Source organism: Heterodontus francisci, chromosome 4 (genome assembly GCF_036365525.1).
Source record: "Heterodontus francisci isolate sHetFra1 chromosome 4, sHetFra1.hap1, whole genome shotgun sequence".
In the NCBI taxonomy this organism is placed as follows: Eukaryota; Metazoa; Chordata; class Chondrichthyes; order Heterodontiformes; family Heterodontidae; genus Heterodontus; species Heterodontus francisci.
Genome location: NC_090374.1, coordinates 78,039,669 through 78,063,768, shown reverse-complemented (window position 1 = coordinate 78,063,768; position 24,100 = coordinate 78,039,669).

Genomic DNA, 24,100 nt, shown 5'->3' with positions numbered 1-24,100 from the left:
TTTCTAGCTAGCTTCCTCTCATACTCTAATTTCTTTCTCCTGATTAACCTTTTAGTCATTCTCTGCAATTCTTTATGTTCTGACCAATCATCTGAACTGTCACTCAACTTTGCGCAGTTATATGCCTTTTCCTTAAGTTTGATGCTTTGCTTAACTTCTTTAGTTAACCACGGATGGTAGGTCCTCCCCTTACAATTTTTCTTTATAGTAGGAATATACTTATTCTGAGTATTCTGAATTATTCTCGTAAATGTCTGCCAATGCTTCTTTATTGATCTATCTCCTAGCCTAGTAATCCAGTTCACTTCAGCTAGCTCAGCTTTCATGCCCACATAGTTGCCCTTATTTAAGTTTAAAATACTAGTCTTAGACTCACTCTTCTCTCTTTCAAACTGGATATTAAATTCAATCATATTGTGGTCGCTGCTACCTAGAGGTGCCTTTACTCTGCAGTCATTAATTAATCCTGTCATATTACACAATACCAAGTATAATATAACCTGCTCTCTGTTTGGTTCTGGAACATGCTGCTCTAAGAAACTATCTCAAAAGCATTCTATGAACTCCTCATCCAGGTTACTATTGCTAATCTGATTTTTCCAGTTTATATGTAAATTAAAATCACCCATGATTATTGCCATCCCTTTATCAAAAGCACCCAATATTTCTTCTTGTATACTTCGTCCTACATTATGATTACTGTATGGTGGCCTGCAGACCACTCCCACTAGTGACTTCTTTCACCTAGTATTCCTCATCTCCACCTAAACTGATTCTACATCCTGATCTCCTGAACTAAGGTCATCTCTAACTATTGCACCAATGCCATCCTTGATTTACAGTGCTACCTCTCCACCGTTACCTAGCTTCCTATTCTTCTTGAATGTCATATACCCCTCAATATTCAGGACCCAATCCTTGTCATTCTGCAGCCACATCTCCATAATGGCTATCAGATTGTATTTATTTACTTCAATGTGCGCTATCAGTTCATCCACTTTGTTATGAATGCTACGTGCATTGGTTTTGGTGTGGTCTTAGGTTTTTTTCTCTCTGTCCCTTCCTGCCATTCTCTGACCTTCATTTCCCATATTACGATTCTGCTGTCCTGCCTTGACTTTACCCCTTGATTTGCTACATCTACTCAAGCTTGATCCCTCACCACCCCCCACCCCCCCTGTTTAGTTTAAAGCCCTCTCTACTTCCCTAGTTATACAGTTTGCTAGAACACTGGTCCCAGCACAATTCAGGTGCAGACTGTCCCAATGGTACAGCCCCCACTTTCCCCAGCATTGGTACCAGTGCCCCATGAACTGAAACCCATTTCTCCGAAACCATTCTTTGCGTCACATATTCATTTCACTAATCTTATGTGCACTCTCTCTAAAGTCTTCACACCCTTCCGAAAGTGTGGTGCCCAGAATTGGACACAATACTCCAGTCGAGGCTGAATCAGTGTTTTATAAAGGTTCACAGTAATTTCCTTGCTTTTGTATTCTCTGCTTTGTTACGATCAGGCAAGGAGGGGTTAAAGGGCTCCCCTCTTCTCCCTTTCTTTGTTTGACCACAACAGGTTTCCTTCTTTTTGAAGTGAATATACTTGCCAATTCCGTGAGTGTTTAACTGTTTATGCACCATGATCATAAAAAGAACCAATCAGATAGGCTTTCTTGAGATTATCAAAGAAAGAGGCTAGCTTTATTGTGCTTAAACCAATCTAAGTAAAATAATAAAATATGTTGCATCTTTCACACATACACACACACGCAAATAGCTTACAGAGTGGGGAAGGATAGATTGGTCATATTCGATTCCAGAGAAATAAAGAGTATACAGTGTGTGGAGGTTGGTGACTCAGCTGGCTTCAGGTTGAATTTGGTGGTCACACGACTTTCATCTGGTGGCCCTGAGGCTTCCATTTTGAAGATGTGGATGTTGATCTGGTGGTTCTCTGGGAGACAGCAATGATCATCTTCAAGGGAGTCTCTGTCTGTCCTTTCCTGAAACTTCTCTACTCTCAGTATCTCTCCTCTCAGGCTTAAGTAATTAAGCACAGTGAGCAACAATCGGTGAATAGACTAACACAGTAAAACACAGATCAATTAAACCACTGAACACTGATGTCTGTAGCAGGGAATATGCTTTGGTGCTCATGGTCAGCAGACAGAGTTCGAAGCTTGCAGGTTTGAGTGGTTCATCTCCACCAGTTTAATATGCAGGTTTCCAGCTGGTGGATTAAAAAAATCATCATTCGACCTAGCAAGTTTTTGTGACAGCCTCTATTTGAAAAGACCAGAATCCCATATGCCTTATTAACTGCTTTATCAATCTGCCCTGCTACCTTGAGTTGTGCACATATACCCCTGTGTCCCTCTGCTCCTGCACCCCCTTTAGAATTGTACCCTTTATTTTATATTGCCCCTCCTCATTCTTCCTACCAAAATTTATCAATTCGCATTTCTCTGAATTAAATTTCATCTGCCACATGTCTGTCCATTCCACCGGCCTGTCGATATCTTCTTGAAATCTATCACTATCCTCCTCTTAAAACAAATGGCTGTAGAGATAGTAAAGGCGATGGTTATAATTTTACGAAATTCCTTAGATTCTGGAAGGGTCCCAGCAGATTGGAAAATAGCAAATGTAACACCTTTATTCAAGAAAGGAGGGAGACAGAAAGCTGGAAACTAAAGGCCAGTTAGCCGAACATCTGTCATAGGGAAAATGCTAGAAGCTGTTATTAAGGAGGCCATAGCACAGGGTTGTCCTACATACGGCCAGAATCTGGCCAGCCAAAGGTTTCCATCTGGCCCATGGGTGTAAACTATACCCGGCCATTCCTCCTTCTTGCTGTGCAGTTTCTGCCTTTGGGCATTTGCTTTGTCCTTTCCTTGAATCAGAATTTCAAACTTTGCTCTGCTTTAGTGCGAAGCGCCAGCTACAGTGGCTGCTCCGGGGTCAAATACAGCACTGGCAGAATGTCAGGCACCTCGGTGGGCAGCTACAGGTTTATCAGGACCCTGCTCCACACACAATATGGCTGTGCCCAGCAGAGAGGCTGCATTCACAGCCTGCCTCTAATATCCACATTTATGGTGAGTGTGCAGACAGAGAGCAAGAGAGAGAGACAGAGGGGAGGGGAGAGAGAGAGAGAGAGAGAGTGGAGGAGAGGGAAGGGGGGAGAGACACAGAGAGAGGGGAGGGGGGTGAAACAGAGAGAGGGGAGGTGGGAGTGACAGAGAGAGAAAGAAGGGGAGAGAGACAGAGAGAGAGAGTGGGGAGAGAGACACAGAGACATGGGGGGTGGGGGGCTGGTGGGGAGAGAGAGAGATGCAGAGGAGGGAGAGAGAGGGGAGAGAAAGAGATTAACATGAAAAATCGCCAGAGCCGGATGGATTGCATCCCAGGTTGTTAAAGGAAGCCAGGGAGGAAACAGCGGATGCGCTGAGGATCATCTTCAAATCCTCACTAGATACAAGCAAGGTACCAGACGAATCAACGTCTGTGAACTTTGTACCATTGTTTAAAAAGAGTGTGCGGGATAGGCCAAATAATCATAGGCCAGTCATTCTGACCTCGGTGATAGGTAATTTGTTAGAAACTATTCTGAGGGACAGGATAAACTGTCACTTAGTATGGCATGGATTAATCAGGGATAGTCAGCATGGATTTGTCAAGGGAAGGCCATGTCTTACTAACTTAATTGAGTTTTTTGAGGAAGTAACAAGAAAGATTGATGAGGGTAGTGCAGTGGATGTGGTCTACATGGATTTTAGTAAGGCATTTGACAAGGTCCCACATGGCAGACTGGTCAGTAAAATGAAAGCCCATGGGATATGGTGGCAAAATTGGCTCAGTGACAGGAAACAAAGGGTAGTAGTCGACGGATGTTTTTGTGAATGGAAAACTGTTTCCAGTGATGTTCCACAGGGTTCAGTGTTGGTTCCCTTGCCATTTGTGGTATATATCAATGATTTGGACTTAAATATGGGAGGCATGATTGGGAAATTTGCTGATGACACAAAAATTGGCCGTGTAGTTGATAGTGAAGAGGATAGCCGTAGACTCCAGAATGATATCAATGGTTTTGTTAAGTGGCCGGAAAAGTGGCAAATGAAATTCAATCCAGATAAGTGTGAGGTAATGCATTTGGGGAGGGCAAATAATGCGAGGGAATATACAATAAATGGGAGGATATTGAGAGGGGTAGAAGAAGTGAAAGACCTTGGAGTGCATGTCCACAGGTTCCTGAAGGTGGCAGGACAGGTAGATAGAGTGGTGAAGAAGGCATATGGAATGCTTTCCTTTTTTGGCCGAGGCATAGAATTCAAAAGCAGGATTGTAATGCTGGAACTGTATTAAACGCTGGTTAGGCCACTGTTGGAGTATTGCGTACAATTCAGGTCACCACATTACAGAAAGGACATAATTGCTCTGGAGAGAGTACAGAGGAATGTTGCCAGGGCTCGAAAGCTGCAGCAATGAGGAAAGATTGGAAAGGCTAGGGTTGTTTTCCTTAGAACAGAGGAGGCTGAGGGGTGACTTAATAGAGGTGTACAAAATTATGATGTGCCAAGGTAGAGTAGACAGGAAAGACCTGTTTCCTCTTGCGGAGAGGTCAAATACCAGGTGATTGGTCGAAGGATTAGAGGGGACATGAGGAAAAATCTTTTCACCCAGAGAGTGGTTGGTGTCTGGAATTCACTGTTAGGAATGGTGGTGGAGGCAGAAACCCTCAATTCTTTTAAAAGGTACCTGGACATGCACCTGAAGTGATGTAACTGGCATGGTGCTGGAAGGTGGGATTAGATTGGGCGACTAGTTTTTTTTTGGGCTGGCATGGACATGAAGGGCTGAATGACTTCCTTCTGTGCCATAATTTTTCTATGGTTCTATGGTTGACATTGCTCCCGACAGATGAACATCTATCCAGAATGCTCTGCATAACTACATCAAGGGTGCGGGCAGAGACTGACTACTTTTGCAAGCAGAAACAATGCCAGGTATGTCATTAAATCATTATTCAAGATAGTGATGAGAAAGTAAGTCAATAAATTAGTCTTCTCATTTAAAGCTTCTTCACATAAATGCACATTTGTTGTTTTGATTAATTGTAAGATACATTTTTAATGCCTTTATCTTTCTGAAATTTTCTCCCCAGCCCCCTATGTAGGACAAAAATTGTAATGGGCCCCCATGTGAAAAGGTTGGATATCCCTGTTATAGCAGGATACTTAGAAAATGGTGATGAGATCATACAGCGTCAACTTGGATTTGTGAAAGGGAAATCGTATTTAACTAATTTATTAGAATTCTTTGAGGAAGTAACAAGCAAAATGGATAAAGGGGAACCTGTAGATGTGGTGTACTTGTATTTCCAAAAGGCATTTGATAAGGTGCCACATCAATGGTTACTACACAAGATAAGAGCACATGGTATTGAAGGTAACATATTGACATGGATAAAGGATTGGTTAGATAACAGGAAGCAGAAAGTAGGGACAAATGGGTCTTTTTCAGTTTGGCAAGTTGTAACTAGCGGATCAGTGCTGAGGCCTCAACTAGTTACATCTATATCAATGTCTTGGATGAAGGGACCAAATGTATGGTAGTTAAATTTGCTGATGACACCAAGATCGGAAGGAAAGTAAGTTGTTAAGAGGAGGTAAAAAATCTAGGTTAAGTGAGTGGGCAAAAATTTGGCAGATAGAGTATAATGTGGGAAAATGTGAACTTATCCACTTTGGCAGGAAGAATAGAAAAGCAGTATACTACTTAAATGGAGAAAGATTGCAGAACCCAATGGTACTGAGGGACCTGGGTGTCCTGGTACATGAATCACAAAAAGTTAGTATGCAGGTACAGCAAGTGATTAGGAAGGCAAATAGAATATTGGCATTTATTGCAAGGGGAATCGAGTATAAAAGTAGGGAAGCTTTACTGCAGCTGTACAGGGTCTTGATGAGATCACATCGGTACACAACTATACAGTTTTAGTCTTATTTGAAAAAGGATATAATTGCATTAGAAGCAGTTCAGAAAGGTTCACTCGACTCATTCTGGGGATGAAGGGCTTATCTTATGAAGAAAGGTTGAACAGGTTGGGCCTATACCCACTGGAGTTTAGAGGAATGAGAGGTGATTTTTTGAAACATATAAGATCCTGAGGGGACTTGATAGAATGGGAGGATGTTTTCTCTTGTGGGGGAGATTAGAACTAGGGGACACAGGTTAAGAATAAGAAGTCTCCCCTTTAAGACAGAGATGAGAATGTTTTTTCTCTCAGAGGGTTGTTAGTCTGTGGAATTGTCTTTCCGAGAAAGAGGTGGAGGCTGAGTCATTGAATGTATACAGGCTGAGTTAGATTTTTGATTGACTAAGTAATCAAGGGTTATGGGGGGCAGACAGGAAAGTGGAATTGAGTCCACAACCAGATCAGCCATGATCTTATTGAATGGCGGAGCAGGCTCAAAGGGCTGAATGGCTTACTTCTGCTCCTCATAGTTCAAAATTTTTCCAATAATAACATAATAAATATATGAGTACTAGAACAATATTGTAATCTAATCAAAGTGTTCAGGTGATGCTATAACCCATGAGAGTAACACGAGAACTGTTTTGAACCATTATAAATGTTATTGCTTTGAAATGTTTTCCTTATAGAGATGTATATATATATATATATATATACATACACTCACACATACACAGAGCTAAATATAAACAATTTGATATGTTTGATTCTATGTGACAGACATTTTTTTAATGCTGGGAGCAGCTTTCAGTGCTGACAGTGTTAGCATGCCCCACATCCCTGATTCACGGCAACAATCAGATCTGAGGATTACAAAAGTAATACTATCACTGCAAGCTTTTCAAGAAATAACTTGCATATGATTGCCCAGAAATCCTTTCAGAAATAAATAATAAGAGCATATTGTAATTGAATAAAAACTGAAAACTGTCTGGAATTTGTGACTCTTACCTAAAACATTCCCAGTCCCTGTTCCTTCTGGCTACAACAAACAACTATCCCAGATTTGCCTTCAGCATCTCCAGCTACTCATCAATCATTGTCTGTAATAGAGGACTGCAGTCCCTCCTGGCTGGGACAGGCCAATTTTTCAGGGGAAAACTGCAATAGAGATAAGTGCATACTTTCAACTAATAGACCTCAATTTATAGTCTGCTGTAAGGCACAAAGATGCTTTCTGCAGTTGACAAATTGTACACCTTCGTACTTGGCAGAAGCTGTGTAGTGTAATAACATCTGCCTCTGCTATTAACCTGACAGAAAGAGAAAACTTCCGCTTTCCTGCGTCATTTTGCTGCAGGGTTGTCAGGTGTCTGATGGGCATGATTTGTCATGCTATTCGCAGCCTGAGAAGGCCACACAAAAGAAAAAATTACTAGTTACTTTTGCTGAAGCCATTTAGTAATTAAGATTAAAATTGTAGAAATTACTTCTTCTATTCGAGCACACAAAACCTGTAAAAGCAGAGTAATCCAGAGTTGTTTGGCTCTGCTGGCAGGAATGATGTACTGAATATGTAATCTAAAATTCACTCTGATACCATCGTTTTCATCATTAACAGTTCTTAACCCCGTAAATAGAGAATTTGCTGTTGACATTAGAAACCGCATATCAGCAAGAGTCATATTCAAAGTTATATGTACAAATAAAATCTAGCTAATCTTTCAAGATCTATAGACCATCATAGCCACCAGCTTATGGGACTGTTCATGTACAGACAACTCAGAGTGCTTTCTAGTGTGTTTAACAAAAGTGGACACCACACACCAGATAGGAAAAAGAGGCTTGAGAAGTGGGTGCAACTCAAGAAGAAGGTGGCAATGCAGAGGTGTTAACAAAGGGTGGGGTAGCAGCTGACAGAACAACTAGGAGGAGGGAATGGAGGACAGACATTTGTCAGATGAGCAGAGCTGAACACAAATGTATGGTGGCAGTGGATCACTTTGGGGAAAGCCTATGGAAGGATTGGAAGGCAATGAGGAAGATCTTAAAATCATTTTGCTTGGCCAGTGAGCTTGGTGAGGATGGGAGTAATGGGGATGCAGGCGAAAGTACAGGCTGTGACATTTTGAAATGGTTATAGGGCATGGAGGGAAGGAGAAACTGAGAAAAACTGACACTTAGATCAGATGTGGGGAAGGAAACTGAGCTCAGAATTGAGAAGTATAACAAGATTATCTACTAGACTTTGGCTGAGGTGGTTGATGAAGTGGACTTACATCACTGTTGGTAATATGAGGTCACCTAAGCATGTATCAGTAATGACTAGTTTGTAATTTATCCTTGGCTTAACCATACTTGCTTAATGCCTCTTGCTCACTGACCGACACTGGCTCCCTATTTCCAGAGTATTGAGTTTAGAATCCTCAGCTTCACCTTCACAACCCTCCACCATCTCACTCTACCCCAACTTTGCAAATCCCTTCAACTCCCACAAGCTTTGGTCCTCCAACTCTAGCTCTCTGTGCATCCCTGTTTCTCTTTGCCCCACTATTGGTGGCAAATCCACAACTTTACTCTCATACAACCTCCCTTCCTAAAGCCTTCCACCTCTCCATTTTACTCTCCACCTTTAAACCTTCTTAAAAACCAGCTTTTCAGATAAGCTCTTGGTCACCTCTCTGAACTCTCCACCATGGGTTGGCTTCTGTTCCTTTTTACTGTTTCCGCTCTGAAGCACCATATGATTTTTATTTTTCTACCGTAGAAGTGTTGTATAATTGGAAGTTGTTGTTGCTGTTAGGGTTTTTTTATTTACATTTTTTTTCTGTAATTCTTTTGATTTTCTTGCTGTAAGGAATATGATACACACTGTGGGGATCATTTCAACTCCCTTCACCTGCTATAAACAGGTGGCAACAACCCAAAAGTGGCACTAAGTCACCTACTGTCCCATTTACTCTGGTGGTCCAGTTACTGCCTTTCGGAGCACCTATCTCTTTCAGGTAGTAGACCATTTGTAAGATATGAATTGCTCCTAAAACGTACATAAATCCCCAAATGGTATTTCAAGATTCAAAGGGTGATGCGTGCACCATGCACACTCTGCCTGCTTGTACCAGGTGGTGAGTGGCCTAACCAGTCATCTTAAAGGAATCACTGGAGGCTGCTCACAAGACAAAATGTGAAACATTTTTTGTGGGCTGTCCTGGAACCACAAATAAAATCTGACCCCTTCCAGGATTTCCTCACCACCTAACACCTCCACCACCCCCACCCCACCCCACCACTCCGCTTCCAAATTTTCCTTCCTCCCACAACCAATAAGTTGCAAGGGGGTGTCAACTTGGCACCTGTTGCACGGCAGTGGAAAGTAAATAGTGGCTCGGGTCGCAGCACAAGAAGAATGGGTGGATGATGGGTGCGTTCTGCCCACCACCCACCCATTCTCTGCTTGTCTTTACAAATTACCCCTTGTGAATTCACTGCTTTGTATTTCCTGAAAGAATTTGCTGGTCTGGCATTCTTTGAGTTATGCATTGGTTTTAAGAAGCTCACTTGAATTGGACCACTGTAAGTTACTATGCTGGTCAAGAAGGATAAAACTGAAACCAACACAGTTATTGGAATGCTTGAAAGTACTAGACTAATTTTAAAATACACAGGTTAACACTTGGATCTGATATTGCTGCCAGAGTCAAGAGTTGAGTGCTAACAAGTGGATTGTCAGATGAATGTGTTAGGTCTTCCTCCATTGAAATCACTAAATAGTAATATCTAGGATGTTGTACGATGCAGTGAAAAGTGAAAAAAAAAATTAAAATGTATGTAAATCAGTCTTAACTGTTCGAAGGCTGGGGTCTTGCTGATCAAATGTGACCTATTTGAGATATGAAAAACGTCATGGAGTACTTTTAGGAACTGTACATGAAAACCTCTTTTTATTACCATCAGATATCTGCAGAAGATATAAAATTTAGAATCTATAAAGAATGTTATGGGCATTGGAAAAACAAAATAACACACAAAGAATCTTATTTCAGTTATTCATATTGATCAATATAAAGATATCACCTGTGATTAAATCCCATTTGCAATCAGTACATTCTCTGGGAAATTACAATTGATTTGAGATGGTTTCACTGTAAATAAGTAACACACTGATATTGCAGCAGCTGATATATGTTGGATATCAACTGGCTGAAGTGCACTGAATCCTGACTAGCTGCATTGCTAGGCTTGAATTAGGTAGGGAAAGCACCTCTGGACTAACTATGATATTCTGGACCTGAACTGGCTACAATTTACTGGACTTAGACAAGGTAACGTGCTCTGGACCAGGACCAGGATCAGTCAGGGTGTATTGCTTCTGTGCTAGCTAAGATCTGGACTGGATCTGATATATTGGGCTGGATTTATTTTGGCGAGGGTGATTCCTTGCCTTGGCCCTTCATTGGACCCCTGAGCTGCCACATTTCGTACCAGCAGAGTATTCCATCTCAGATGGAGGTGAGCGGAAAACACTCCTGCTCTTGCTTTGTAAATGCAAGCCTTTTGTTCCCTTTTCTTCCAGTCTGTCTTCTCTCAGCTGATCATTACTGCAGTCATTCAGGATATAGTGTTCAATGCTGCTCTATTTTACAGGTCAAGATAGGTCTAAAGGAGGAAAAAGAGGAGAAATCAGTGAGGACAAAATAATTTTAAAATCTTACAAAACAGAAGGGCAATTTTAGCTAATAAAGAGACAATGGGCTGAATTTTATCTGGCCCTTGGAGATGGCATGTAATTAACTGCCTGCTGTTGGGGATGCCGTCCCCTGTAAGGGACGAGATCCAGCCCCAAGAACTGCCTGCCAATCAGAGGGCTTGCAGCTCAGCAGTCCCATTAATGCCACCGGGAACAGTTGCCACTGCTGGTACTGCAGGAGGCCCGGAGCAGTGAAGATGGAGGAGGCCCTGGGACCAAGGTAAGTGTGGTCGGGGTCGCCAGGGCCAGTCAGGCAGGCCCCGGTGAGGGGGTGGTTTGCAAGGGTAGGGGGGTGTCTTGCTGTGGGGGTGGTCCTCCCTGGACCATGGATTGCCCCTATAGGAGGCACCCCACCAAGTTCGCTGGGAGGCCACCACGTATCACCTGACTCTATCTTCACATGGCAGCTAAAAGCCAACGGAGCAGGGTGGGATGACTTAAGTGGCTTAATTGGCTTCCCACTGGACTTCCCGTCCGCCACGGTGCCCACCATGGACCAAATGGCATTGGGGCAGGACATCGGGCATGTTGCCTGATGCCACCCCAAGCCATTTTGGCTGTCCCCCGCCTCCCAGCCCATCTCCATTGGCCAGATAAAATTCAGCCCATTGTCTCTTTATTCGCTAAAATTGCCCTTCTGTTTTGTAAGATTTTAAAAGTATTTTGTCCTAATTGATTTCTCCCCTTTTTCCTCCTTTAGCCCTGTAAAATAGAGCAGCATTGAACACTATATCCTGAATGACTGCACTAATGATTAGCTGAGAGAAGACATACTCGAAGAGGAAACGAAAGGCTTGCATTTACAAAGCAAGAGCAGGAGTGTTTTCCACTCACCTTCATCTGAGATGAAATATTCTGCTGGTATGAAATGTGGCATTCAGCTGCGAAACTTTCAACTGAATAAAGCTCATTTCAACCATGGCAAGCAGACTGCAATGTCAGGTATCCTCGCAACTTGAGCCCATGGTTATTGGGTTGATAAATGAATGCTTAGCTTACTGCTAATCTATTAGACTGCTCCTTTAACCTTTTCAACAGCACAAACCTATATATAGGTCTGAATGTAATGCCTCTGGGACAGGATGAGGCTGTATTTAGTTTGCATCACTATTTTCCTTCTTGCTGCAATCAATACAACATTATTATCCGTGTGGCTAGCATTTGGTAGATAAAGATCACTTGATATAAGACTTCGTCTAGTTAAATAAAATGTAAAAACAAACACGGAATATAGTCAACTCTCACAGGGAAGGGTTTTACCACATGGGAGTTCAATTGTGCAGAGCTGGTAGCTGAATTTCTGGTGATTTTGAAACAAAGAAACCTAATCAAATTTATTAGCATACTCACAAAACATATCCTCTGCTGTGTGCACTGAACTGTGTTCAGCTGTGTAGCTGAGAAATTCAGCTTGTAGCATTGAATTTATTCTGCTCATGGATGACAATGTTCTTCTTGTTTCCTGCTTGCCTGCTGACTTCATTATAGCCAGGTTTTACAAAAAAATGGACCCAGATGGGTTTCAAAACACAATTGTAATCAAGCATTTTGAATAATGTGTCCCAGCTGGGGTCACTTTTACTTGGATGCCTTGTCACAATGAAATCAGCAGGCATACAGAAAGAAGGCAAAAGAGTACTTCCCATGCTGGGAAATTGCAATGTTACAAGCTGCATTTTTCTAACTCATCATTGCATACGCCTGCCTCTCTGAACACCAGACAGTTGCATATTTGACAGAATAGAACAGAGTAAAGGAATTAAGTACTTGTGTTTATGTAGCATTTGATCTTATCCTCAGGACTTTTCAAAACCATTTATAAATGATGGATACTTTTTCAAACGTAGTCACTGTTGTTTCATAAGCAAACAGAGCAACCAATATGTACACAGCAAGATTCCACAAACAGCAAATGAATGACCAAATAATCTGCTTTTGGACAAGGGAGGAATATTAGCTATCATTACTCCCTGGTCTTAATACCATTGTCTTTGGTTCCAACCACAAACTCCATTCCCTAGCCATCAACTCCATCCCCCCGAGATGAGCTACTGACACATATCCATTCCATTGCCATAACCACATCAGCCACCCCTGCCCCTGCATCAGTTCACATGCTGCTGAACCGCTTGACCATGCCTGGGTTATTTCTAGACTATACCAATCCAATGCTCTCCTGGTCAGCCTCCCAACTTACGCCCTCCATAAACTTGAGCTTATGCAAAACTTGTACCAAGTCCTGTTCACCCAACACCCCTGTTCTCACTAACCTACATTGGCTACTGGTCTGGCAACACCTTGATTTTAAAATTCCCACCCTTGTTTTCAAACCCCTCAATGGCCTTGCTCCTCCCTACCTCTGTAATCTGCTCCAGCCCTACAATCTTCTGAGATCTCTGCGCTCCTCCAATTCTCGCCACTTGTGCATCCCAACTCCCTTCCCCATCATTGACAGCCATGCCTTCAGCTGCCTGGGTCCTAGCTCTGGAATTCCCTCTGTAAACCTCTCCGCCTGTCTACCTCCCTCTCTTCCTTAAGATGTTCCTTAAAACCTATCTCTTTGACCAAGCTTTTGATCACCTGTTCTAATATCTCCTTTTCTGGCCTGGTGTTAATTTTTTTTTGATAATGCTCTTTTGAAGTGCCTTCAGACGTTTTACTATATTAAGAGCATGATATAAATGCAGGTTATTGTTGTTGTTGTCTTCTTCGAATATTATCATGGATCTCTCCAACTGTCAGCAGATAGTCCTCCTTTTAAAATCTCATTTGAAAGAAAGGACCTGACAGTGCATCCTGCTTTCAGTACAGCAATGAAATGATAGCCTAATTTCTGTACTCAACTCTTACAGCGGAGCTTCAACCCATAGACTTTTGACTTAGGGGAAAGAACGTTTGTAACAAACAAGCTGACAATTCAAATCCAAACTCACATATCAAAGTAAAGGGAGGAAGTATAAGAGCAAGGATTCAACATTTATTTTCTCCCAGTTTGCTCAGGCAGACAAATAGCTCTTGCATGATTCTTATTTTGATCTACAACAGAGTCAAGGGTTAAGGGGGACAGGCAGGAAAGCTGAGGCCATGATCAGATCAGCCATGAGCATATTGAATGGCAGAACAGGCACTTACATAGCTATATTAACTAATCAGGGAAGGCTGAACAGTTTGACATTCTTTTAAAAAAAAAAAGAAAAAAGGGCGGCACAGTGGCGCAGTGGTTAGCACCGCAGCCTCACAGCTCCAGTGACCCAGGTTTGGTTCTGGGTACTGCCTGTGCAGAGTTTGCAAGTTCTCCCTGTGACTGTTTGGGTTTCTGCTGGGTGCTTTGGTTTCCTCCCACAGCAAAAGACTTGCAGATTGATAGGTAAATTGGCCATTGTAAATTGCCCCTAATGTAGGTAGGTGGTAAGAGAATGGTGGGAATGTAGTAGGGAATATGGGATTAATGTAGGATTAGTATAAATGGGTGGTTGTTGGTCAGCACAGACTCGGAGGGCCTGTTTCAGTGCTCTATGACTCTAACAGGCTCGAGGGGCTGAATGGCCTACTCCTGTTCCTATTTCTGATGTTCTTATTGTTAGTTTGTGACTGAGGTGTATTACATACAGGAGGATACATAGGATTGTTTGTATTACATAGAAAATGTCAGGCAGTCTGCAGTGTGTTGTAGGACAATAATATGTTAAAGGTCATAAATCCAGATTATAAATCATGAAAGAAAACACTATTGATACTGTAAGAACAGTCAAGGACAAGAAAATGTTATCTGGCCTATCCAGCTTTTCTGTCTCATATCCTAACTCTACCTATCTAGTTTCCAACTACACATTGAAGTTCCCTAATGTCCTTACTTCGATTATTTGACAGCCTGGCAGATTATTTCAAATATCTAGGAGTCTTTGACTGAAAATAATCTTCCTAATTTTTTAAACATTTATTTTGCACTAATTTAAACTAAAATTCTCGAGTCCAGTTAACCTGGCTTAGGCAAAAGTACTATTCTGGATTCACCCTATCAATACCACTTAATGGGCTGAATTTTAACTTGCTAGAGTAGGTGGATGTCAGTGTGTGCAGAAGGTGAAAGAAGCAAAGAATACTGGCATATTGGGAAGCCAACAGAAACCCGCACACTTCATTTAACTCGTGCTCATTTGTTAGTGTGCGGAGACCCCCATGGGACAGGCAAGTCTGCGATTAACATGTGTTAAAAGGCAATTGACTGCATTTTTCACCTTGGATTCTGTCTTTAACTGCCAGTCTCGGGTTTTCTGGGGTGTCTGAAACTCGTCAGGTTGAACAAAGCGAGAGGACTGAGGGAATAGACACGACTGAGAAATTGACAGGCTGGAAAGCCTTTAAAAACAGAAATATGACAGCTGCTTCTTTGTCTAGGTGAAAGGTTTTTGCTCACAGGACTTGTTCAGAGTGTAATTTCAAAGACTTGGAATCCGTTTTTGCTACCTTGGACTGTTTTGACTTTGATCTGCTCTTCCCACCTGTCAGCCTTATCAGCAGTATGGGAGCAGCTTATGGAGCTCTACCTTGGATCAGGAACAAGATCATCAGCAGCAGTAACACTAACAGCAGCAGGAGCCTTCTCCTCAACCACCTGCTGCTCCACAGGACAGAGGGCATGAACAAAGAGCTCCAACTCGCAGGAGGAGATACACCTAACTGAGGGTATACAGGCAGATCAGACTTTCACAACAAGTCATTTCTGGCATTTACTTTCTTCTAAAACAAGACCTCCTTCCAAGTGGACCAGATGGTCACACACTGCCAATGGCCAACAGGGTCACTGCGGAACTGAAATTCTTTGCCTCTGATTCCTTCCAGAGAGCTGCTCATAACATCTGCAGAACCTTACAATCTGTTAGGCACAAGTGCATCTTCTAGGTAACCAATGCCATGTCTGCCAGGGCCACTACTTACATCCACTTTGCTATTGATAAGGCCAGTAGGCGGGTAGGCGGTGTGGCGTAGTGGTATTATCACTGGACTAGTAACCCAGAGACCCAGGGTATTTCTCTGGGGACGTGGGTTCGAATCCCACCACAGCAGAAGGTGGAATTTGAATTTAATTAATAAATCTGGAATTAAAAGCGAGTCTAATGATGGCCATGAAACCATTGTCGATTGTTGTAAAAACCCATCAGGTTCATTAATGACCTTTAGGGAAGGAAATCTGCTGTCCTTACTTGGTCTGGCCTACATGTGACTCCAGACCCACAGCAATGTGATTAACTCTTACATGCCCTCTGAAATGGCCTAGCAAGCCACTCAGTTGTACCTAACCGCTACGACAACGGCAAACCCAGCCCTGTCAACCCTGCAAAGTCCTCCTTACTAACATCTGGGGGCTTGTGCCAAAGTTGGGAGAGCTGTCCCACAGACCAGTCAAGCAACAGCCTGACATAGTCATATTCACGGAATCATACCTTACAGACAATGTTCCAGACACTGCAATCACTATCCCTGGGTATGTCCTGTCCACCGGCAGGACAGACCCAGCAGAGGTGGTGGCACAGTGGTATACAGTCGGGAGGGAGTTGCCCTGGGAGTCCTCAACATCGACTCCGGACCCCATGAAGTCTCATGGCAACAGGTCAAACATGGGCAAGGTAACCTCCTACTGATTACCACCTACCGCCCTCCCTCAGCTGATGACTCAGTACTCCACCATGTTGAACACCACTTGGAGGAAGCACTGAGGGTGGCAAGGGCACAAAATGTACTCTGGGTGGGGGACTTCAAGGTGCATCACCAAGAGTGGCGCGGTAGCACCACTACTGACCGAGCTGGCCGATTCCTAAAGGACATAGCTGCTAGACTGGGTCTGCGACAGGTGGTGGGGGAACCAACACGAGGGAAAAACATACTTGACCTCGTCCTCACCAATCTGCCTGCTGCAGATGCTTCTGTCCATGACAGTATTGGTAGGAGTGACCACCGCACAGTCCTTGTGGAGACTAAGTTCCGCCTTCACATTGAGGATACCCTCCATCGTGTTGTGTGGCACTATCACCGTGCTAAATGGGATAGATTTCGAACAGATCTAGCAATGCAAAACTGGGCATCCATGAGGCGCTGTGGGCCATCAGCAGCAGCAGAATTGTACTCAACCACAATCTGTAACCTCATGGCCCGGCATATCTCCCACTCTACCATTACCATCAAGCCAGGAGACCAACCCTGGTTCAATGAAGAGTGCAGAAGGGCATGCCAGGAGTAGCACCAGGCATACCTCAAAATGAGGTGTCAACCTGGTGAAGCTACAACCCAGGACTACTTGCATGCCAAACTGCGTAAGCAGCATGCGATAGAGCTAAGCGATCCCATTACCAATGGATCAGATCTAAGCTCTGCAGTCCTGCCACATCCAGCCGTGAATGGTGGTGGACAATTAAACAACTAACTGGAGGAGGTGGCTCCACAAATATCCCCATCCTCAATGATGGGGGAGCCCAGCACATCAGTGCGAAAGATAAGGCTGAAGCATTTGCAACAATCTTCAGTCAGAAGTGCCGAGTTGATGATCCATCTCGGCCTCCTCCTGAAGTCCCCAGCATCACAGATGCCAGACTTCAGCCAATTCGATTCACTGCACGTGATATCAAGAAATGACTGAAGACACTGGATACTGCAAAGGCTATGGGCCCTGACAATATTCCGGCAATAGTACTGAAGACCTGTACTCCAGAACTTGCTGCGCCCTTAGCCAAGCTGTTCCAGTACAGCTGCAACACTGGCATCTACCCTGCAATGTGGAAAATTGCCCAGGTATGTCCAGTACACAAAAAGCTGGACAAATCCAACCTGGCCAATGACCGCCCCATCAGCCGACTGTCAATCATCAGTAAAGTGATGGAAGGTGTCATCAACAGTGCCATCAAACAGCACTTGCTTAGCAATAACCTGCTCAGTGACGCTCAGTTTGGGTTCCGCCAGGGCCACTCAGCTCCTGACCTCATTACAGCCTTCGTTCAAACATGGACAAAAGAGCTGAACTCAAGAGGTGAGGTGAGAGTGACTGCCCTTGACATCAAGGCAGCATTTGACTGAGTATGGCATCAAGGAGCCCTAGCAAAACTGAAGTCAATGGGAATCAGGGGGAAAACCCTCCGCTGGCTAGAGTCATACCTAGCGCAAAGGAAGATGTCGTTAGAACATCGAACAGTACAGCACAGTACAGGCCCTTCGGCCCACGATGTTGTGCCGAACATTTAACCTACTCTAAGATCAAACTAACTACCTACCCTTCATTCTACTATCATCCATGTACCTATCCAAGAGTCGCTTAAATATCCCTAATGTATCTGCTTCTACCACCACCGCTGGCAGCGCATTCCACGCACCCACCACTCTCTGTGTAAAGAACCTACCTCTGACATCTCCCCGAAACCTTCCTCCAATCACCTTCAAATTATGCCCCCTGGTGATAGCCCTTTCCACCCTGGGAAAAAGTCTCTGGCTAGCCACTCTATCTATGCCTCTCATCATCTTGTACCCCTCTATCAAGTCACCTCTCATCCTTCTTCGCTCCAATGAGAAAAGCCCTAGCTCCCTCAATCTTTCTTCGTAAGACATGCCCTCCAGTCCAGGCAGCATCCTGGTAAATCTCCTCTGCACCCTCTCTAAAGCTTCCACATCCTTCCTACAATGAGGCAACCAGAACTGAACACATTATTCCAAATGTGGTCGAACCAGGGCCTTATAGAGCTGCAGCATAACCTCGCGGCTCTTAAACTCAATCCCCCTGTTAATGAAAGCTAACTCTCCATACGCCTTCTTTCCAACCCTATCAACTTGGGTGGCAACTTTGAGCGATCTATGGACATGGACCCCAAGATCCCTCTGTTCCTCCACACTACCAAGAATCCTGTCTTTAAGCCTGTATTCTGCATTCAAATTCGACCTTCCAAAATGAATCACTTCACACTTTTCCAGGTTGAACTCCATCTGCCACTTCTCAGCCCAGCTCTGCATCCTGTCAATGTCCCGTTGCAACCTACAACAGCCTTCCACACCATCCACAACTCCAGCAACCTTCGTGTCATTGGCAAACTTGCTAACCCAGCCTTCCACTTCCTCATCCAAGTCATTTATAAAAATCACAAAGAGCAGAGGTCCCAGAACAGATCCCTGCAGAACACCACTGGTCACCGAGCTCCAGGCTGAATACTTTCCATCTATTACCACCCTCTGTCTTCTATGGGCAAGCCAATTTTGTATCCAGACAGCCAACTTCCCCTGTATCCCATGCCTCCTCACTTTCTGAATGAGCCTACCATGGGGAACCTTATCAAACGCCTTGCTAAAATCCATATACACCACATCCACTGCTCTTCCTTCATCAATGTGTTTTGTCACATCTTCAAAGAATTCAATAAGGCTTGTGAGGCATGACCTGCCCCTCACAAAGCCATGCTGACTGTCTCTAATCAAATCATGCTTTTCCAAATAATCATAAATCCTGTCTCTCAGAATCCTCTCCAATAATTTGCCCACTATCGACGTAAGACTGACTGGTCTATAATTCCCAGGGTTATCCCTATTCCCTTTCTTGAACAAGGGAACAACATTTGCCACCCTCCAATCATCCGGTACTACTCTAGTAGACAGTGAGGACGCAAAGATCATCGCCAAAGGCGCAGCAATCTCTTCCCTCACTTCCCGTAATATCCTTGGGTATATCCCGTCTGGCCCCGGGGACTTATCTGTCCTCATATCATTCAAAGTTTCCAGCACATCCTCCCTCTTAACCTCAACCTGTTCGAGCATATCAGCCTGTTCCACGCTGTCCTCACAAACGACCAGGTCCCTCTCACTAGTGAATACTGAAGCAAAGTATTCATTTAGGACCTCCCCTACCTCCTCCGACTCCAGGCACAAGTTCCCTCCACTATCCTTGATCGGCCCTATCCTCACTCTGGCCATCCTCTTGTTCCTCACATAAGTGTAGAACGCCTTGGGATTTTCCTTAATCCTACCCGCCAAGACTTTTTCATGTCCCCTTCTAGCTCTCCTAAGTCCATTCTTCAGTTCTTTCCTGGCTACCTTGTAACCCTCTAGAGCGCTGTCTAATCCTTGCTTCCTCAACCTTAAGTAAGCTTCCTTCTTCTTCTTGACTAGCTGTTCCACATCTCTTGTCATCCAAGGTTCCTTCACCCTACCATCCCTTCCTTGCCTCATCGGGACAAATCTATCCAGCAGTCGCAGCAAGTGCTCCCTAAACAACCTCCACATTTCTGTCGTGCATTTCCCTGAGAACATCTGTTCCCAGTTTATGCTCCCCAGTTCCTGCCTAATAGCATTGTAATTCCCCCTCCCCCAATTAATTATTTTCCCATCCCGTCTGCTCCTGTCCCTCTCCATGACTATAGTAAAGGTCAGGGAGTTGTGATCACCATCACCGAAATGCTCTCCCACCGAGAGATCTGCCACCTGGCCTGGTTCGTTGCCAAGCACCAAGTCCAACATAGCCTCCCCTCAAGTCGGCCTATCTACATATTGAGTCAGGAAACCTTCCTGGACACAAACACACCTGACAAAAACTGCTCCATCCAAACTATTTGCACTAAGGAGGTTCCAATCAATATTAGGGAAGTTGAAATCACCCATGACAACAACCCTGTTACTTCTGCACCTTTCCAAAATCTGCCTCCCAATCTGTTCCTCCGTGTCTCTGTTGCTATTGGGGGATCTATAGAAAACTCCCAACAAAGTGACTGCTCCTTTCCTGTTTCTGACTTCCACCCATAATGACTCAGTAGACAAACCCTCCTCGATGACCTCCCTTTCTGCAGCTGTGATACTATCCCTGATTAGCAATGCCACTCTCCCACCTCTTTTACCTCCCTCCCTATTCCTTTTGAAACATCTAAACCCGGGAACACCCAACATCCATTCCTGCCCCTGTGATATCCAAGTCTCCGTAATGGCCACAACATCGTAGCTCCAAGTACTGATCCATGCTCTAAGTTCATCACCCTTATTTCTGACACTGGTTGCGTTAAAATCGACACACTTCAACCCATCGTACTGGCTGCAACTTTGTCGTGTCAATTGTCTAACCTTCCTCACAGACTTTCTGCACTCGGTATCTGCCTGTTCAACAGCTACCCCATGTACTGATCCGTAGCTCTGGTTCCCATCCCCCTGCCAAACTAGTTTAAACCCTCCCGAAGAGCTCTAGCAAACCTCCCGCCCAGGATATTGATTTTTAGTTTAGAGATACAGCACTGAAACAGGCCCTTCGGCCCACCGAGTCTGTGCCGACCATCAACCACCAATTTATACTAATCCTACACTAATCCCATATTCCTTCCACATCCCCACCTGTCCCTATATTTCCCTACCACCTACCTATACTAGGGGCAATTTATAATGGCCAATATACCTACCAACCTGCAAGTCTTTTGGCTTGTGGGAGGAAACTGGAGCACCCGGAGAAAACCCACGAAGACACAGGGAGAACTTGCAAACTCCACACAGGCAGTACCCAGAATTGAACCCGGGTCGCTGGAGCTGTGAGGCTGCGGTGCTAACCACTGCACCACCGTGCCGCCGTTGGAGGTCAATCATCTGAGCTCCAGGACATCACTGCAGGAGTTCCTCAGGGTAGTGTCCGAGGCCCAACCATCTTCAGCTGCTTCATCAATGACCTTCCTTCAATCATAAGGTCAGAAGTGGGGATGTTTGCTGATGATTGCACAATGTTCAGCACCACTCGTGACTCCTCAGATACTGAAGCAGTCCGTGTAGAAATGCAGCAAGGCCTGGACAATATCCAGGCTTGGGCTGAAAAGTGGCAAGTAACATTCGCGCTACATAAGTGCCAGGCAATGACCATCTCCAACAAGAGAGAATCTAAACATCTCCCCTTGACATTCAACGGCATTACCATCGCTGAATCCCCCACTATCAATATCCTAGGGGCTACCCTTGACCAGAAACTGAACTGGAGTAGCCATATAAACACCGTGGCTACAAGGGCAGGTCAGAGGCTAGGAATCCTGCGGCAAGTAACTCACCTCCTGACTCCCCAAATCCTGTCACCATCTACAAGGCACAAGTCAGGAGTGTGATGGAATACTCTCCACTTGCCTGGATGGGTGCAGCTCCTACAAAGCAGCCCACTTGATTGGGACCCCATCTACAAACATTCACTCCCTCCACCACTGACGCGCAGTGGCAGCAGTGTGTACCATCTACAAGATGCACTGCAGCAATGCACCAAGGCTCCTTCGACAGCACCTTCCAAACCCCTGAACTCTACCAACTAGAAGGACAAGGGCAGCTAATACATGGGAACACCACCACCTGCAAGTTCCCCTCCAAGTCACACACCATCCTGAATTGGAACTATATCGCCGTTCCTTCACTGTCGCTGGGTCAAAATCCTGGAACTCCCTTCCTAACAGCACTGTGGGTATACCTACCCCAAATGGACTGCAGCGGTTCAAGAAGGCAGCTCACCATCACCATCTCAAGGGCAATTAGGGATGGGCAATAAATGCTGGCCTGGCCAGTGACACCCACATCCCATGAATGAATAAAAAAGAAGTCTGAATGAGAGGGCACTGAGAATTGCTGGTCTGCCTGCATTCATTGATTGCACACATATGGCAAAAAAGGCATCTTCTGATCAACAGCCATATTCATCAATTGAAAGGGATTCAACTCCATTAACATTCAGCTTGTATGTAACCACAGAATGATTATCATGCATGTCTGCACAAAATACCCGGGAAGCTGTCATGGTGCCTTCATTCTGTGCCAGTCAAGTCTGCTGCATCTGATGCTTGATGCAGGTGGTCACTCTTTCCATGGAGGTAGACATCAGCACGAAGGCTTGAGACATTATGGTACTCATGGTGGAGGTGGAGCCCTCCTATCTCTCTTTAATCGTGCGCAATTGCCACTGAAAATGCTGACAAAACCTCACACATTTTCTGCTACTGCTCCAGAATTGCCCTCTTTGTTGAAGACTCCCAAGGTTTCAGCATCTGTGTCCAGCTGAGCAGAGTTTGGAGGATCCTGTTCCTTCCAATAGGAACTCTCCACTGTTGTTTCTGCCTCCAACACCTGCTCCTGCTCACTTGTGATGTGTAGTTCTCCAATTGTCTACCCCAGAGGGCTGTGGAGGTATAGTCATTGAGTATATTCAACACAGAGATTGATAGATTTCTAGATATTGAAGTGATATCAAGGGATATGGGGATAATGCAGGAAAATGGCATTAAGGTAGAAGATCAGCCATGATCTGGCTGAAAGGCGGAGCAGGCTCGAGGGGCCGAATGGCTTACTCCTGCTGCAATTTCCTATGTTTTTATGTTCCTATGTGACAACCCAACTACTTGCATTGGCGGCCCCACCATGGTGTGCGTATCTGAGCTTGTGGAGGGGGTGCAAAAGTCATGTGATGGTGCTTCCTCAGAATTTTTCTTCTCCTCCAGCATCAGCTGCTGAATGAGATTTGAAGGACCATTGGGAGCTGAAAGACATAAATTAGAACTGACAGTGTGAAAGGGTTCCACGTTAACATAGTGCTCATCATCATCTTTCAGTGGCTGTTGTCATTCGGCCAACCTGAGTGAGTGTTGTGTAAAACATGGCTGTTATCTAATTCTATCACCAGGTAGCTGGGAGATCCCCATCTCTCCATCACCAATGGCCATGAATTCCAAGACTCTGCTTAGCTCTAGTGCTTCAATCTCCACAGTGATCAGGGCACCTATGATGGGAGGGCCACCCCAGGTTCTCCCTGTTGTTCTGTGCTCTCTTGTCCTGCAAGGAGAGAAAGAAGAGAGTTATGACTGTTACAACCAGGTGAGGAAGGGGTCTCAGGCTCCCCTCTTGCCCCTTTTCTGGTTTGGCCATAACAGGGTTTATCTTTTAAAACACAGTGATTTTAGTTTTACCACCTCAGTGAGCCATTGCTCACTGTAATCTCATTACAATTGCAAATGAAACAATCAGGCAGGTTTTCTTCGGTTTAAACAAGAAAGGTGTAAGTTTATTAGCCTTATCACTCTAACCCGGTTAAAGTTACTAAAATACGTGACGCATCCCCACTCGCATGCATACGAGAGGCACACACACACACAAATAGTTATAGAGGGGAAGAAAAAAATTAGAGGGTGGGGGTTTGAAGTAGAGTTGGAAATAAATGGAATACAGGTACTGTCTTTTGTGTTCTTGATGTAATGTCCTTGATTGAAGTTAAGGCCTGGGAGTCCTCGCTGGGGCCACGTGCACCATTCTAGACTTGTTTCTCTGGTACCAGAAGGCTGAAGAGGTGCTTTGTCTGTAGTCTTGAAGTCTATGCTGCCACTGTGGATTCCTTGGGACTTTGTTGGAGAGAGAGAGAG